The sequence below is a fragment of the Haliaeetus leucocephalus genome, unplaced genomic scaffold, assembly GCF_000737465.1.
Source record: "Haliaeetus leucocephalus isolate CR32 unplaced genomic scaffold, Haliaeetus_leucocephalus-4.0 Scaffold992, whole genome shotgun sequence".
Taxonomy (NCBI): Eukaryota; Metazoa; Chordata; class Aves; order Accipitriformes; family Accipitridae; genus Haliaeetus; species Haliaeetus leucocephalus.
Window position 1 is genome coordinate 2,713,871 of NW_010973428.1, and position 18,655 is coordinate 2,732,525.

General features: G+C 39.6%; 1 protein-coding gene across 3 annotated transcripts in view; it reads left to right on the forward strand.

The window, feature by feature from the left end:
* Positions 1-18,655, forward strand: part of UTRN (utrophin) — a 387,621-nt gene that overhangs the window by 225,768 nt on the left and 143,198 nt on the right. The window lies entirely within an intron of this gene.

Sequence of the window (18,655 nt, forward strand, 5' to 3'; positions counted from 1 at the left end):
AGAGTAGCATAGCTGCTATCAATACAATGATTTTGTTTATAGGTTGAAGGTCTGTCAGCTGAGTTTTATTGCTTTAATATCTAACTGTTGATGGATCTGGTCTGCTTTTCCAGTCCTTGTGTTGTGTACTTACCTTTGACACCTTAAAAACACTGGGTTGTGTTTTTTGGGAGGGTTCAATGGACCTACATTTTAGTCATTAATTTGCAATATCTCAGTTCCCGTAATGCAGTGATAAATGAGCAGTTTCTTGTTGCAGTTGTTTCAGCAGCTTTTCCTCCACAGGATCCCTATTTTTATTAAACCTGCCATACTGTGGACTGTGGTTTAGGTGAATCTGTTAAAGATTAAGAATAGCTTAGGCTGATTTTTGGTGCTTTCTAAGCATGCTCATACATTGGTACACATAGGCTTTCATTTAGAAAGCAGTCCCAATTTTGTATTTTTTGTGCATTTTTGAAGGATTATTTTTTTGGTGTTGGTGGTGGTGTTCTCACGGATTTTTGCAAGTGGATATTTTGAGAGCCATTAAAAAAATAAAAAGTAAAAAAAAAAAAATCTTTGGTGTTTTAGACAAGGCCAGAGGCTTATCTAGGCATCCAGAACATCAGCAGATGGTACACAGTGTTCATTGACTTACATTTATGCAGCATGGGTGTGATGTTTGGATGTTTTGTTTTCATTGTGGCAGGACAGCTGTATATCGGTATAACCATCCTTCCTGTCCTGAAAAAAAGAAAGCAACAGTCAAAAGGATTGTGTGTGTTCAGTGGGTATTGACTTTTAGCAAATTAACAGTCAGTACAATGTCATACAATACTTGCAAAAGTATCAAAATGTAGATGAAATGCAAGAGGAAATTGCAAAAAACTACCAAAATTCCTGTTTTCTAAGTGTCAGGGTACTAAGCGTTCGGGATTCATGGTTTTTTTTCAGAATGTCATTGTTGAAAGGTATAAATCTTAATAAATAACATTCTTGTTTGGTAGGTTTTGCTGATTTCTTCCCTTGGAGTCCTTTGTTCTTAATATTAGAAAATCTTTTGGACCAATTTTGATTTCTTTTATAAGTCTTCTACCATAACAGCAGCTTCTTCAGACATACCGAAAATGTAACAAATAAACCTAAATTTGGTACCTGAGCCTTCATGAGCATCTTATTCTCTCATCTTATTCAATAAAAGTAGTAATAGTAGTGATTCTTCCATCCACAGACGTCTAAGTACTTTGCACGTCGTAATTAACTGCAGTAGTCAAATTGTCCTTGTTTGATAAGCTAAGTCTTGAGGATCAGGGACTGTCCTGAGATATCACAAGATCTCACAACAAAATAATGTCAAGCACTGAAAAAGAAGCAGGTGTCATTCCTACTTCTGTCTCCTCTCTCCTTTGTTTCTTTTCTGCATCCCTTCACCTAGTGCCTGGCTCAACTCTGCCAAACTGGTGTGGCTCTGTGTTGTTTGGGTTCTTTTGTGTGTGTGTGTGTTTTGGTTTTTTGGGAGAGGTTGGGTTTGGTTGGTTTTTTGGGGGGTGGTTTTGGTTTTTTTTTTTTTGTTTGTTTGTTTTTTGAGATAGAGATGTAAACTGTCAGATGAGCTTGTCTGGCGGACTTTTATCCTGGTACCCTTATCCTCACCAACCTTTAGATTTCATTTGTAATTGTAGACTAAAATGTTCCATAATTGCATGTTTTTCAGACATTATTGCTTTCTAGCAGAAAAGCTGGTATAAACACTGTTTTTCTTTTCCTGACAACTGGAAGTGCTTTTTTTATTGTTACTACTTGAACTCATCTGAGGTCAGTACAGCTTTTCTCCACTTTTTTGTTCTTTTAAGAGATATTAAGAGGCAACAGCTAAAATGGGTATTAAATCCTCTGAAATCACAAAACATCCCTAAATGTGCTTTATAAAATAATGATGGTCCTCTTTTTTTTTTTTCTTAAAAACAATTCTGATTCTCCCTTCATTCTCTTTAGCAGTTCCACCACTACTGTTATTTTAAGTAACAACAAATCCAAACTGGTTTTAGAATTGCGAGTACTTGACTTGCCATTTTCTTCACTAGCAAAATTATGTACTTAATGAGAAAAAAACTTTTGAACTTTCACTGAGATCACCAAAGCCGTTACTTTAAAAAAAAAAAAAAAAGGTGTGTGTGTGTGTGTGTAGTGATTTTTATTTAATGAATGTAGCCCCTTTATGGAAGACTGATCTTTGTAGGTTTGCTAAGAATCCTCTAGCTTAGACTCAGCTGTAGGAAATGCAAGTGTTAATTTCCAACTTTTTTTGCAGCAACTGTTTTATACTCTATTTTTTCTAAATTTAAAGACTAGTTTATCATTGTACAAAACTTGAGATACCAGATTTGGTTGAAGAAAATGTGGCTGGAAGTCTGTAGGTGCTTGAAGTAACAAAGGTAATTGTTGTACTCCCTTTATTTGGGGTATGCTTTCCTGATGCTTGTTGGCATGAATTAGGAAGGTAACACCCTCATTTTGTGCAAAGCCACTTTGTCAACTTTCCAGAAGCTGAAAGAATTTCATAGCCAGGCAAGTGATCATCTGCATGTTCTGAAGTCAAAATAATTTCTGAGTGAGGGTAGTGAGAGTCTCTGTCCAGAGAAGATTTATTTAGTTGCTACAATGCTCAGGCATGGATGTTAGCTCGAGTTTAGTGATGAGTACTTTGGTTTTGGGGGGTGCCTGTGGCATATCACTTAGGAGAAAGGTGTTTGCTGCCTTAGTGTGTAATAAGTGTGTCTTGATAAAGAGTCCTGCTGGGCTGCTTTAGTATAACTGGAGTACTGGCAGTCCAGGCTGAAATAGAGATGTGCATACAGGACACGACGTTAAAGAAAACTCAGTCTTGTGTCACTAACAAAGGCTGAAAGAACACGAGCTGAACTCCCATCAGGGCTCAGGGAAGCCATGTGGAAGCTTAACTTAAGAGAAATTTATCGGGAGCCACGCATCACCAGGTCCACTGCTCGCAGATCACCTTTGCTTCAAATAAGCTCGTCTGCAGATTAAATGAAACTTCATAAATTCCTTTTTTGGCAGAATTAAGAGCCCATTGACCCTGTCAGAGCATGGAATTTCAAACCTACTGCTTAGACCACCAAACTATTTTTCCCCTTTCACTGAAAGATGATTGTGTGGTTGCAGGTGACACTGTAGAATAGAGTTTAATGAAGGAGCAGAACTGTCCGAGCTTGGCTTTTCTTTCTCCTTTTCCCTCTGCTCAAGGTGATTTCAAATGCCTTTTTGAGTACACTGTGTAATGGGCAAGGCAGCAATTATTCGGTGTCAAATTTATGGTTACTTGATTATTTACATCAGCTGAAAGAGGCCAAAATCAATGGGAGCTCTTTTGTGCTAACAGTGGAACTTCATTTTATCCCTGTCAGAGACCTAATTTGCCTCAGCAACTGCTATTGTTAACGTAGGGCAGAGCCTCTTTCCCTGAAGACCTTAGACCAAAATTGCTAACGCTGCTCTCCTCTCTACTGTCCTAGACAGACAGAAAACAGTCATATAAAGAAAACTAACTTTAAAAATGTACTACTCATGAATGATGTCTTGTTACTGTCCAGTCCTCTGTAAGGTAGCTCCATCTCCACACAAGTGTATGGGTTTTAAAGCTGAATATTTTAACTTCATTGTCCCTCCTGAATCCCCCTTCTGAGAAATGAGTGGGTTTTGGTTTTCCATCATCAATCTTTTTTTCCTGCTACTCTGTAGAAGTCTGCTGTACATGTTAAGCATGATAGACAAAAGGTCTAAATTAAAGGTATTTTGCTATTCCTAAGGAAGCTCTTTTATATTTTGTTTGGTGAATGTTGTATGGAAGTACTGCAGTTTTTCAGCATAGAATGTACCTCTGAACGACAGAGTGTTTGTGAGCGTATCTGACGGTGTGGCCTATGTACTACTTCAAATTATTTATATTTAAAAATGACTGACCATGGTGCTAGTTATTTTTTCTATGTAGTAGGGTTTGAACTACCCAATGTTGTCATAATTTCAGTAGGACCCCGATACGAGCTCAGAACTTCTTCATGCAGTTTCAAATTCATGTGTTCTTCAATCTGCGACAGCCGGAGCCACTGCAGTGCTCCCTCCCCAAGGAAGCTGTGAGATCAGAAAATGCGGCTTTTAACAAGTACCGGAGGAAATGCACAACCTGTTACAGGGGAGAGATTCCTTTAGCGCGTGTTAGGTTGCAGTAATCACAGTGAAGGCTTCTTTGGTTTTGGAAGTGTCTGACACAATAGAAAGAAGCATTTGTCATTTACAGTGACTTTTTGGAGCTATAGAATATCATTCTTTGATGTGCTTTGTATCCTTGCAGGTAGGCTTTCACTCATGTTTGCTTTAGTTGTATAAACACTAGGCATTGCTGAGATGCTTATTGCCTTTAAGGTCCACAGTCTCAAGGGCAGCTGCAAGCACTTGGCACCCTTGACAGATGATGCAAGGTTGTTTTTTTTAACAAATCTGCTCCTTTACAAATCTGTTTGCTCTTTGCATACCCTCTTTTTATGTATGGGTGGGAAGCACAGAGGGAAGAGAAACCATGTATGCACAAACATGGATGTTTATTCCTTGGTAGGTAGTGAGGAGTGTCAGAGAGCAGTTTGGAGTTGTTCTGTGATGACAGTTAGCACCTATGGGAAATGCCAGTGACCTGAAGAACCTATTCAAGGCTGGTATGTCTGAATATCCCTTGCTTGCTTTTCAAGGAAACGATGGCTAAGTGTGAAAAGTCATAATTTTCATCTTGCATTAGTAAGCATACAGTCAATATGGGGTTTTTTGCTGTTGTTTTTCTTAAAGTAACTAGAGAACAGTAATATAGCCTGATATGTTGGACAAGTCACTTCCGTTATAAAGTGTATTTTTATAGGTGATTGCGGGACAAGCAAAATGTGATGAAAAAGGGTTTTAGAGAGAAATGCAGCTTGTACATTTGCCTCATTCTTTCTGCCCTGAAATTTTTATCACTTGATTTTACGAAGTATACCAAAGACACAGGGCTTTTCTTCAGCTGAATAGGCTTTGGGGTTTTTTGCATTTTTCTCCTTCCTGGTGTTTCTTCATTTTGCATGTTTTACAGTGAATTACTTTTTGCCATGTTGGAACTCTTTCACGTTATCACTGAATGGCTGATCAGGCACAAATTCTCAAGTGGAATCTCTAGCACCAGAAAAGACCTCTCCTGGGAATATGTATAGCTCTGGACCATTCAGTTCTTAGCCTTCATCCAACTACGTGCCACAGGTGGGGGAAATGCAAGGGGCAAGTGCCTCTGCCCTTCACAGCTCTTTGGATCAGTGTGTTTGAAACGTGTGCTCACCATGGGTGCTACTTGCCATGCCTTACTGGTGTGCTCACTCTTGCTCTTCAGTGTCAGTCTTCTGTAGAAAGTCCATTTTAGTACTTATTTATTCTACACGGAGATGAATATGCAGTGGGTTCTCTCACCCCCACAACTTAATAGACGTTCTCTTACGTTTTTGTTGTGTGTACTTCCTCTCGCCCTTCTCCCCTCATTGGGACTTTAAACACGCAGAAAGGCCAACAGGATTTGATCCTATGTGGACCAAACGCTACTGCATGAATAATGGACTGGTATATTTCTTCTTTAGCAGCATGACTGCCAAGTGTATTTTTTCTTACTCATACCTACAGTTAAACAGTTTTTGTCTGAATCTTCAGTAAGTGCTGATCTTTCTCTAAGTTCTCAGAGTTCCAGCTTTTTAAAAAACATAGTATGTATGAATGTAAAGCAGTGGATATTTTTAAAATTCTCTTTTCCTCAAATTTTCCTGTATGCTGACTGAAATTTTTCAGTGCCAGCCAATTTTTTGTGACGCACCAAAAAACAAAACTACCTTCAAGAAGTTACTACCTGATTAAAAGCCAAGGTAGGTTGAGCTGCAAATACTCTAAGGTGACCTAGTGCTCTTGTGTTCTTGTGAAGCTGCCTCTAACCTTCATTCTGTGCTTTTATGTGCAAATCTTCCGCTTCCTTCTGAAAAGTGGGTGGAGTCCTTGACTTTAAATGAGAGTTAAATGAGAATAAAAGCATACAGTAATTCAGTGGAAATGCAGCTTCTGTCCAATGTTAAACAATGAAAGCTCTGCCTGAATAAATTTGGAAAACCTCTTTGTTTCTTGTAAAGTAACAAGTAATAAAATGGGGCTAGAGAAGCCTTAGGCACATTGTATTTAAATAAGCTTCTTGTTCAAGCCAGAGCTAAAGCTGCAGTTATGGATAATGCAGCTTCCGTTTTGTTTCAAGAGTAAAGATTATATTATCATAATTTCAATTGTAAATGCTCTTTACTTTTGTCAACAGGCCACTGATAAGATCTCTATGTGAGCCTCTTAGTTGTCAAAATGGCACAGCATGCAGAAGGATAATAAACCTTCTGTGAGGAAATCTGGTTCAGTGCTTAATAACTTGAGTCAGATGGGATATTTCAGAAGAAAAGCGTGCTTGCAGCAGCCGCACTGAGAAATCCAGTGGTGAGTTCTGAGTCCCTCTGCGTGAGCGTGCTAACAGCCCTCGGCAGCCTCCTGTCTTGCACGCGTGTCCATTGCCCTGAGCACCTCGTTTCCTGGGCTTGGCTTACTTCAGACTAAGGGGTGACAGTGCCACCTGAGAGCAAGGCAGCAGCATTCGTTACACGCGTCGACGTGTCGCACGAGGCTGGCGTTGGGGCCAGCGGAGATGGTAGGCACAGCCTGTTTTGGCCTTTGCCTTTGCTTTGGTTTCGAGCATATACAAGAGGATGACTAAGGCTTTCCTGTTCCCTCTGCTCCTTCTCTCTTCTCCTGAATTAAACAGATTTGCTCCGGTTTTTAAGCCTTCTGTGGGTGTATCTGTTGAAACATTAATTACTGCCAACAGCATGTTGAGTTGGATAACGTATTGAGAGTATTCATTCTAGTTCTCCTTCTTCATCTCGCAAGAGGTTTGGGATTCCTGGAACACACCTGGTCCTAGCAACACACCTAGGGGAGACTTGATCTTTTTATTTTTATTTTTTTTTTATTTGCAGGGTGGGAGGACTGACTTCAGAAGTGCTACAGATGCCAAAAGTGAAGTCTACAGATGTCACAGACTTCATCTTTGGCATCTGTTTTTCTGGGTTTTGTACTGAGTAGCCTTTAGCCAGAAAATTAGTCTGGTAAACTGACTGTGGTTATCAGATAGAAAGCATGGCTATAAACCAGGCATTAAGCCAGACTGGTTTTTTTGGTTTTTTGGGGTGATCCTATGAGAATAACTAAGGGTGGAGTTCGGCCAAACACCTTCGTGTGCCACTGAAAAAAAATTAGACTGAAAGGCTGCACGGTATACTGAAAGGTAAAAAGAAATGAATGAAAAGTAACCAAAAAAGCATTTTTTGCTTATTTGACACTTAAATAAGCAAACACAAATTGCTACTAGCAATCATATATAGCAACCTTAAACTAGATAGGAGCTGTATGTTATGGTTTTGGAAGGTGCATCTAAACGGGTGCTTCTTACTGAGACTTTACATTCATTTATCACTCTGGTAAATGCTGGGAATCATTTTCAGAGACTGAATTCTTGAATAATTTAAAAAAACAAAAGGGGGGAGTGGAGAGCAAAATGACCTATCTAAAGCAAAGATGATAGGCCAGCCATTCAGGCATTGCAACGAAGAACACTTCTTGCTGTGGGAGATGCCAGAATGATCAGCAGCGTGACGTGAAAGACTGCTCTCAACCGTCCCATTACTTAAGAGCACCTGGTATTCCCTTGGAAGCCCCTAGATAACGGTTGTTGTTGGAAGCTTCAATGTGGGGATAGGATTTAAAATCCAGTAACAAGAAGACATACAGGGACTGGTTGCCTTGATGTGTTCTGAAAAGTAAAGTCTCTTAATTACTGTTATTAAATTTTAAGGTCTTTGGATGAGGCTTGTCTCTGCTTTCTATAGTGTTTTATAAGTGCCTTGGAAGCTTATTTTCAGTTAGAAACAAAGGAATTTTTAAGAGGATCTGTGCAATTTGGACCTTACCTTTATTCTTTAACCTGAGGTGTTGCATTACATTTTTTCATTTTTGACTCACTGATAAAAGCAGGATTAATTCGTTTCTGATTACATGTGCATATAAAAAGATATGAATAGCAGAACTGTCACTCCTGTACATGGAGATCTCTCTCATGTTCCTTCAATGTGTTTGAGTTCTAGGTAATGAACATGAGAATGATGCTTCCCATTTTTGTGTCAGCTACAAAAGAGAATAATTTCATCTCTTAACAGTATTGAGCATTTGCAGTCTTTGATCAGAACTTAGATTTTTTTTTTTTTTAAGGCTTTTTACATTACCTGTAACACTGATTTATTAAGTACTTATGTAACTTTGGTTTAAAAAAAAATTAAAAAATTGTTCTCTTTATGTGTTCAGTGGAGACAGCGGTAAATAAATTAGGTATGACATAAAACAGAGAAGCTAAATAAGAAAAATCCAATTATTTTAAAAGTTCAGAAACAAAAACCCAGTGAACCCTAAAGCCTCTAATTTTCCTTCTCCTGGTGCACAAAATAGTTGAAGTTCTGCTTGAAAGCCCTTGGACACACAAAAAATGTCATGTTTATTTGCATGTTAGCGACATTTAAAAAAAATCAAAAAGCTGTTTGTGCTGCCAAACAAGTAATACCAGGATGCATTCACTTAGTCATCAGCTGTTGTCAAGAGTCGACCCCATAATGCATATTTATGATTATTTACTGTAAAGCTAATAAACCTATCCATTTCATGAATCTTCCAATTCTTTATTAATGTAGGTTATTACTAGGGTTGTCTTCTATTCCCTTTACCTTTCTACACTGCTTCTGAGATTCTGATGCTGGGGAAGGTGACAAGTAAAAAATCAAGAGATAAGAAATGAACCAGAACATGTCTCGCAGTTACAAAGTCTAAGTGTATTTGTTATGAGCATGCTTAGGCTATAAGATCACCTTCAGGTTTATGAGGTGATGTGTGTGAGCTTTTGTGACCCAAGATCAAATGCGATTTTCCTAGAAATTGTAAAATGTGTATTTCTTGAACAGTCTCTTAAATTCTGACAGAGTATGTGAAGTGCTATAGTGATTTTGTGCATTGTATCTCTACAGCCGAATGTTGCTGCTTTGTGCACTGTATTTATAGTATCAAATCTAACTTCAGCAGCCCTTTGAGGCTAGGGCATGAGGTGGTTTTGTTGTTACAAAAGAGCTTTTTGCAGAAAGAATGAAACAAAGTTCCCAAGGAGATGCAAAGCTCTTTTCTGACTAATTACAGGTCTGCTGTGGTTTAATTTTCTAGCCCATGATGATGCAGGACTTGTATGTCCTAATCACTTGGTAGCAACCAGATTAATGGAATTTAGCTTAACTATTTTCTTTGTCAGTGAAGCATTTATTGAATTTGGTAATACCCAGATGAGTTGCTTCCTCTTTGTAGGGCTTGATCTTGAAAGAGGATTCTTCTGAAATAAATATGATTGAGAGCATTCATTTAGCTGTATAATGGACACAATGTAGATCAAAAAGCAGACAGACATAGATACATGCTGGGAAACTAAATGGAATACAGTCAAGTTAGCTGGCTGGTAATGCTCGAGATTTCAATTCTCTCTCATTAGTTTTGTAACTATTTCTCTGTAATCTTTGATAGCTATGCAAACTTATTACTGCGTCCAAATTCTTTCCAGGACAAAGTAGAGATGATGGGTGTCAACTGCCAGAGCAGTCACTGAGAGCTTACTCCAGGGAAAAGATGTGCCAAATATGCTTCATAGGATAAAGTTCAAAAAGGAGAAAAATAGCAGATATGAGCATATTGGGCTCAATTATCCCTCTCCTGTAGCAGAGCTGTCGTAGGTGTAGGGAAGTAGTATGCGGTGGAGCACAGGTGCCTGCAGGCAATTTTAAACTTGAAAATCATAACGCCTGCCAGGTACTGGCAGACGGGCAGCTGAGTGGAGGAAAGGATTTTCTGTAACTTTTAAAAGACACAGTATATCTTCTCCCTTACTTCTCCTGTGCATGGGAGGAAGGTGTTTTCTTACCCTTTCATTCCCTATTTAGAAGTGCTTGGCATGAACAGTGAGGGCTTTCAGCAGCACCTACAGCACTGTGTGACTTGCATGCAGGAGTTGTGGAAATTCAATTCTCTGCACTCTTGTCCCTCTTCTCCAGTCTTCGTGGTAAGTTCTTCCATTCTTACAAGCTTTTTACACAGCTTCCTTGAAGCACCTCACTTCAGAAAAGCCACAACTACATTTTAGAGGGTTACTTTCTGAAACTTTGAATTGCTTCCGTTCTCCCTTAAGGTGTTGCTAAGCAATGATTAGGTGTACCTGGCAGCTGCAGTGCTATTACACACTAGGTGTCGTAAAAAGGAATATAATTTATTTTTTAAATTACATAACGACACAATTGGCTTAGGGGATCACTACACAGTTAGTGAAAAGAATGAATACTCCTTCTGAGCTACAACATTTAAACCTTAATCTTATGATGAGTTTTTAAGATTTAATCCCATGGTTTGAAAATTAATTTAGATGAAGACATGGTTGTCCTATGGTATCCAGTCATAAGGCTTTCAAAGTAAGCTCTCTTTTCTTTATCTACTCACAGCAAAAAGTATAGTTCAGTTCTATTGGTGAGGCATTGTGGGCTACCGCTTGGATGCAGTAGCCACAGCATGAAAAGATTTAAATTAAATATTAATGAAACATCCCTGTAGTCCAAGGTCATTGATCTTTTTTTAGTGAACTTTGAAAACAAAAAAACCCCTCCAACTTTCTGATAAATTACAATGGTATACTTTGGTATTTCTTGCCAGATTAGGAGATTGACCTCCTGTGGTTTGATAAAATAATTTAGTACCTGTCCATTTGCTATATTCAAAAGAGTAATTTTCTTATGGCTGTTCTACTATGGCACATTAAAGTTGATATAAAAGCACATTTCTTTATAAATGTTATAAAGATTCTGATTTCATAGACAAAAAGTTACTTCAAATAATACAAATTACACACTTTATGCTCTTTTTAAATACAGAAGATCATCTTGCTAATGGTTATGCTAGAAATCCAAAATGCATTTGTTTTTATATAGCAAATGCCTAGCCAGTATTAAAAAACAGAAGTAAAAGTTCATGGCTAAAAAGCTCACAGCTGAAGCAAACTTTTAAGGCTGAGATCAGAATTTGCATTGGATGGGGAGAGTCCAATTCCCAGTGGCTTTCAAAAAAAAAAACCCGCAAAAAAACAAAACCAAGTAGATCCAAGTGATACCTCTCCTTCCTGCAAGATAAGGCCACTTACTTAGCTAAGAATATAAGACAAGGTATAACAGAAAAGAGCATAAAATAATATACAGGTGGACTGAGTCAAAAGGTTGTGCTTGGGTACTTAACTTTGGAATGTGGCAAAATGATAAATTATGCAGTATAACTGTAATGGCACTATAACCTTGTTAGCTACTTGAGTCTAATGCCATTGCTTAGAAGTAAAGTAGGAAGAGACTGCAATATGTTATTTGAATGAGATTTTAATCCACAGATACTTGAGTTAGTGCTGTAGATTTCAAGATGCTCTGTCAATTATGATAAACTCTGAAATTAAAATACTATTTCCGTGGTCTTTTCACTATTGAGTGGATTGAGTACTTGTCTAAAAACTACTAAATTAATCAGCTTTTCGTTGGTCAGTTTTAGTATCATGAGAGATGGGTATCCTTTACCAAGTAATAGATATATAAATAAGCCCTTGTTTTAGCAAATTATTTTAAAGATGTGTATTTAATCGTCCCATGTGTTGTCCATGGTTTTAATGAGGCACTTCTTGGACTAAGCTGTCAGGGAGCTAGAATAAACACAGTCAAGAAAATCTTAAGGAAAACTCAATTTTCAGGTTGGGCTGAAATAATCAAAGTCCCATGTTTTTAACTTGGGAAACTGGATGCTTACTCTGGGTGCGGGTTAATGCAGCCTCTAGAATCTTGTCCTTGAGTGGGCTGCTTTGGCAGTCTGTCATGTCATATCGCCACTAGACTGTCACTCTGTTTTCAGTTTCACCCTTTTTAATAAAAATGTTAATAAGTACACCTAAGACAACTTGTTTGTTTTGTTTCTGTGCAAAGAGAGCAGAGTTAAAGATGCTATTAAAGACAGAAAGACCATGAGGTGCCTCCTGGCTTGCTGATTTCCAGTATGATTATTGCAAGCAAGTGCCGGTATCTCATACCTGAAGGGGGAAAACCAGGAGGAAAGGCAGCTAACAGTCTTAGAAGGAGGCTTCCCAGTGAACTCTTTATAGACTGTCAATCAATAGGAACGTTTCATTTAGTCACCAGTAATAACTAGGAAGTAATAACCTGATGATGAAATTCCTGCCTGGCATAAAAGACGGATTTCATCCACGCTTCCTGCTGCCTCCCTCATTCTGTCAATTAGAGCCAGGATTGAAACCTTCATGTTCTGGCCAGTCCCATAAATGGAATTTAAGTCTGCCTCTTGTACAGTAAGTTTCTTAATGGCTCCATGCCTGAAATGGATGCCATGGTGGTACTTCCCTGCATGCTCCCCTTTGACGTCTAAGCTCTTTTAGATATACTCCAAGTATGAGATAATTCTTTGGGGTTTTGTGTTCTGAGTACATTTGAAATGTTCTGCTTTTAGGGTTGGGTGCTTCTGGGAAGATCAAAGAAATTAAAACACACAACTTATATTCAGGTCCAAAACATTAGAAAATCACAGTTGATTCATAAAGCTGAAAGCCATGTGTTGTCCAAACAAGTTAAAAATACAAGCAGGTGGGGGAAACCCACCACCATACCACCCAGTCCTTTACTAACCTTTTGCGGCAGTGCAACCATTACCTGTCACCGAGACTACTTTCTCTCATCTGGAATCCTAACAAATTTTATTCTTGAGATTTAAAGTCTTGTCTCATACCCCATTTTCTGAGGAAGGCCACAGTCTATCTGTGCTTACCTAATGCAGAACTCTGTCATTGAATGTGGCAGATACCGCACAGGGCAGACCACTTAATGTGACCAGTTAATCCATGTAAAAATACCTTCCCAAGGCAAACTGATACCCTTTAGTCTTAAAGAAAGAAATAAAGAAAAAGTCAAACCAGTGCAGTGCCTTGGCTCTAAGCTCTAGGAACTCTGCAAACCCTTTCATGTCATTCATAATCTGCATTGCAATTGCCACTGGAACAGATACCTAACTGGTAATTTGGGCAATCATATTTACGTGACTTCTGTCTTATCGTGCCGCTTTTTCTGCTTTATTGTAAAAGCTTGATTTGTCGTATCTGTCTTGATGAATTCTTGGTCCTTGGGGTACTGTGTCACTTGAGTGATTTGGCTTCTGGCAGAGGTTATCAATGAGGCTGTGCTGGAAGAGCTCTGCTTAGTGAAACCCTGGTGTTGGGTTCAATTGATAGTGAGCCTCAGTGTAGGACCAACCTTGCTGGAGCCGGGTGTTAACTCTGTATTGTAAATGCTGACCCACTGTAGAAGGGAGAGAGGGCAGCTCTCCCTCCTGGTCTGATCAGATTGACACCAGGTGTGTTGCAAGGCAGGAGAAAATACCACAATGCTTTTCAACAAGTGAATTTTTTGTGTTCCTGCCTGAAGCTGCATGTCATGAGTGAAACCGGGATGTATTGATTTGCTGTAACCACCTATTGACCTCTGCGTCCTTTATATCTGAGTCGCACAAAGGAACACTATTCTTTTTATCTTTTTGTTGTTGTTACCCGTTGTTGTGAGTCACATAAGATATATGCTTTGTGTATAAACAAACTGGTTCATTTACTCTTAAGGTTCTTGCTGCTGTTTATTTTTCCATTTGTCTTCTAGAAAAAAAACTTTTGTCCTTTCTTTAGTTTGTATTCCAAAGTCAAATTGTGCTTAGTATGACAGTGTTCTTGAATTTTTTTCACATCATCTCAAGTATGAAGCAAATTCTTAATAGTTTCTTTACACATACTTAATCTTGTTTTGCAGATTAAAGTCTGAAAGACTTTTATCTTTTCTGAAATTGAACTTTAGAGGTGTGTATAATATCACCTCCAAGCTGATCAGGTAATTTTCCTTCCAGAGGCAATGGAATAACATTTTTTTTTCTTTTTCCTTACCTAGTTTTGGTTTCATTGATTCTGCTGGTTCACTTTGTTGCAGTAGCCTAGCGTTCAGTTACTTCTGGATTTATACTTGATAAAAAGTAGGGGTTTTTAATTGATACTTTACAGTACTAAGTTTTTAGATGTACAATTCTATTAGTTTTATAATCCCTACATTAAGTGTCTTGCTAAATGATGAGGCCTTTAAGCCTGTATTTGCAGGGTGTGCTGTTCAGAACCCAACTCCTAAAAACAGTTGTTAGCAAATGTGTTCATAGTTCTCTGTGTCACAGGCTGCTGTGCTGACCTTCCTTTTTCTACATGTGATAAAAGTGCTTTCCCGTTGATGGTCCTTGCAGTTTGGAGGCTGCCACTAGTAACATTACCAATGGCTATAAAGTGCTGTTAGCTGGTTATATTATTTTTTTTCCAGTTTTATCTTATTAAGATGTGTGAGGAAAATGCACCGAACTGCTCTAATATCAAAATGTAACAAGAAGCTCCATTGCACACAATCCTCTGCAGCAGTGCCTTAAATGCATCAGCAGTACATGGCTCTCCAGTGTCTTAAATTCCCATTTGTGGAGCTCAGTATCTGCAAGAGTATTTTGGAAGGAGGCTTTGTTACAGGACTGTTGGTGTTCTGCTCGTTTTTAGCTGAAGATCATATATTCTCATGAGGGCATATGCTGTCAGAATGTGAATTTCTTTAGACTCTAGCATTCAAATATTTAATCTCTGTGTGACCTGTAGTTTTCATTATAAAATTCCATTTTCGTTGCCAACAATGGATGTATGTTATTTTTATGGAAAATTGTGACAAAACTGATCAGGAAAATTTTAGTAGTAATAAGTAATATAAAGCTGTCTTACTGTTATGTTGTATTTCTGGAACTTACAATCCAACATTGTCATGTCTACAGAACTACTGTGTTTACATGTACAGGCTATATTAACTACATGCCAACGTAGAGCTTATTTCAGTTACTGTATTTTATTTTTCTTCTACAAATGCAGAATTTCTCAAATACTGCAGTGTGCTTTCATATGAAAGGGCCACTGAAAAAGTTGTTATTCAGTACAATTTTCAAAGCCATTTTACTGGAAACATTGGTCCGACACTGTGTGTATATGTATATATTTGATTACCTTTTACAGAATTCTGCAAAATGGTAATTATCCGCCTCGGAGGGCATTTACATTTGCATCGAATAGTATTGAAAGATCTAGAATGTATGCTTTTTTGATGACAGCAGAAAATCGGGAAACAAGTTATCTAAGTATGAAGACTGAGAATAAACATAAAATTAATGTTGTCTATTTGGATACAGTCCTGGAGTTATGAAGCCTCATTATAATCCAGCCTGACACCCATTTTCATTTTGTATGCACTAGCACCTCTGAAGTGGATTTAAATGCTGTTTTCTTCCTGTTTTGCAAGGGTTTTTTTTCTGCAAGAGCAGCAGAAAGAAACCTTAGTGTGTATGGGAATCAGGATCCAAACTTTGTGTCTGTCTTGCAGGAGAAGAAAAGAGAGATTCTCAAATAGACATTGTAGTTAAAACTCTTACAGGATGGTTTTACTTTTACACTCTAATGTGTTATTTTCCTTCTGTAAGTGGTTAATTTAGAAAAGGACAGTATTTGAACATGATTTTAGATACTGTTGCATTAATAATTGGGCTTTTTGCTTCCATAAGCAGTGGAATAAATTCAGACAGTTTGTGCTTACCTGTCAGTTATGCAGTAAAGCTGGTCTAGTTCCGTCGTTTTTATTTGGAAAACTTTTCTCAGTGTATTTTGCAAGCACTTCAGCAGTTTGTGTAATATGCCCACATAAAACCTACAGACACGTGGCAAAGTACAAATAAAATAAGCAAAAATCCTGTTACTCCCGATATTTATTTATTTTTTTCTCCAGAGTTTATTCTTAAAATCCTGACCCATGCTGGCTTTATCGGTATAACCCACTAGCTGAGAATAATTTTTAAGACAGTTTTGTCATTGATGACTTTATTGGTACTTCAAATGGCAGTCGGGTGAATTAAAAAGAAAGTAAAAGCAGCATGTGACTCCCAACACGGTCATAGGAGTACTAGTTATAAGGGGGTTTGCGAGCGATGGGTTGTCGGTTTGGTTTTAATTATACTTTTTCTGACTTGCTGGCAACTCTTACCGAAGCTCCTTTTGCCGGTTGAGTAATGTGTGGTTGTACGGAAAGCATTAATAGGAGTTTAAATAGGCCTTCGCATGCACGCAGGCTTTCCAGTGGGAATGGTTTGCAATGGAGCGATTTCCTAGTAGCCACCCTTGGGGTGTCGGGTTTCCTGCGGGCGGGCGAAGGCTCATATGAAAACAATCTGCCTGCCCTGGAGAGCCAGCGGCAGCGGGCGCCTGTAGGCTTTGCGGAGCACCCCTTTGCTTTTACGGCTCCAAAACCTGTTCAGTGACTAAATAGCTGCCTTTCCTTTGGAGGGGAAGGAAGAGGGGCGAGCGAGGGGTTTTGGTCCGGGGTTTCTGCAGCCTTTAGGGGTGGCGGTGGTTTTCCAGCGGGGAGGCCTCCAGGAAGGGGGAGTGTGCTTGGCGTCGGAGCGGCACCACGGCTGCTGGAAGGGAGGATGCTGATTACAATAATAAACAAATGCCGGGGATAGATGGCTGCACGGCTGTCAGAACAGAGAGGACCAAAGGAGGAGATCTTCAGCGGAGGCTTTGGAGGTTGCAGCAGGATCCTTTGCTGGAGACTTTTTTTTTTTTTCTTTCCCCTAAACAAAGGAAGTGACTTTTTAAATTTCTTTTAATGGGCCTTGGCTGGTCTGTGGTGCAGCATCCCCTGGGCAAAGCGAAGCGGGCTGGAGGTGGCTTGGTTACTGCCACAGCAACAGCAGCCCGCTGGTGGCCGGCGGCGAGGAGGGCAGGGAGAGGAAAGGTGGCTCCTGCCCGGTCGCGCTTCCTAGGCTGAAGTGTGCCTCGTCCCACTCGGCTTCTCTGAAAGGCTGGCTTTTGGAGCTTTCTTTCAACGGAATTTTCTCTGGGGGATTTTTTTGGTTCTTTTTTTGTCTTTGTATTTTTTTCCCCTCGAATGGAGCAACACAGAAGGACTTGCTCCTCCTTCCCACTCTCCGCATCCATCGCGTGCCAGCGGAGTATAGCTTCTCTCGCTCGGGGTCATTGAGACCAACCGTTGAGCTCGTGGCCTGCCCGAAGCGCTTGGAGCCTGCAGGCCATTGCCGAGGTGAGCTGGAGGCAGTCCTGGCCGGGTGTGGAGACGAGGAGATCCTCCCAGCACCATGGGGCCGGGTTAACCCTGCAAGGAGCATCACCCGGCGTCAGCGGCCCACCCTCAGGCGCCCGGCCTGCGGCAGGGAGCGGGGCCAGGGAGGCTGGGACCATGGTGCTGCCTGAACTGCCCCCGGGGGAGCACGGCCCGGGAGAGGGGCACGCACAGGAGCTCGCGGAGAGTTTTGGGACAGTGTAGGTGGAAAAAGAGAGAAACCTTCTGAAGGCTACGGGCCCGGCTTGGAAGGACGTACCAGAAAAATGTAGGCTTTGGGGGACGCTTAATGATGATTGGCCTGAATTTCAGCTTACGTGAGTTGCTGGCAACATTTGAAAAGGTATGATAAGCATAGTTTCATATTATTGTGCCTTTGAAAACTACGCAATAAAAAGGGCAGGTTGATGTTAAACAGGCTTTCTGTGTTGCTGGTAAGGTCCTCATGTGACCCTTGTTTGCTCTCAAATATGGAATTCTAATGCTGCTTCTCTTCTCCATTTCAGGTCCTACAAGATTAGTTTTAGGGCATGTGCTCTGATTGTGGTCGTCATCTCTTTTTTTTCTTTTTCCTTCTTTTCTGAAGGAAATGATAGAAAAGTTTGGACTTTGCTAAGTCAAGGGCATAAGGGGACTTCCCAGGATGCCTGTGACCTTTTTTCACTATTGACATAAAGGAAGTGCTCTGCAGTTTGCTGTTAAATTTAGTTGAATGTTGTCTTAGTCAAATTGGAAGATCTCATGATGGCTTTTATAAGTAGGATTACTTCCAACATGAATGTGCCACTTTTCCCGTCGTTTCATCTGTTCTTTTATTCAAGCTAGTTATTCTTTCTCCTACCAGGACATTTGGTATAGTAATGCTGAGAGACAGGAAGCTTGGCTTTGCAGTGATTGCACTGATTAGCAAGAGACATGAGACTGTTCAAAACCAGATTGTTTTCATCTAATTGTCGGCACTTCCAGTGAAACCTGGGTTGTATGTTTGTAACCATCATTAGTTTGGCTTTGCATACTATATTGTCTTTTGGGTTTTTTTTAACATCATTTCTCCATACAAACTTGCTGTACCCTGCAAGATCAGAGTCTATAACAAAATATATAGTAGTTTATTTACACATTAAGATAAAACCCATATATACTGTGGTCATGAAGCAAGAGAGCAGATTGTAAGGCCCGATTCTGTGGTTTTCTATCCTATAGCTATAAACTGG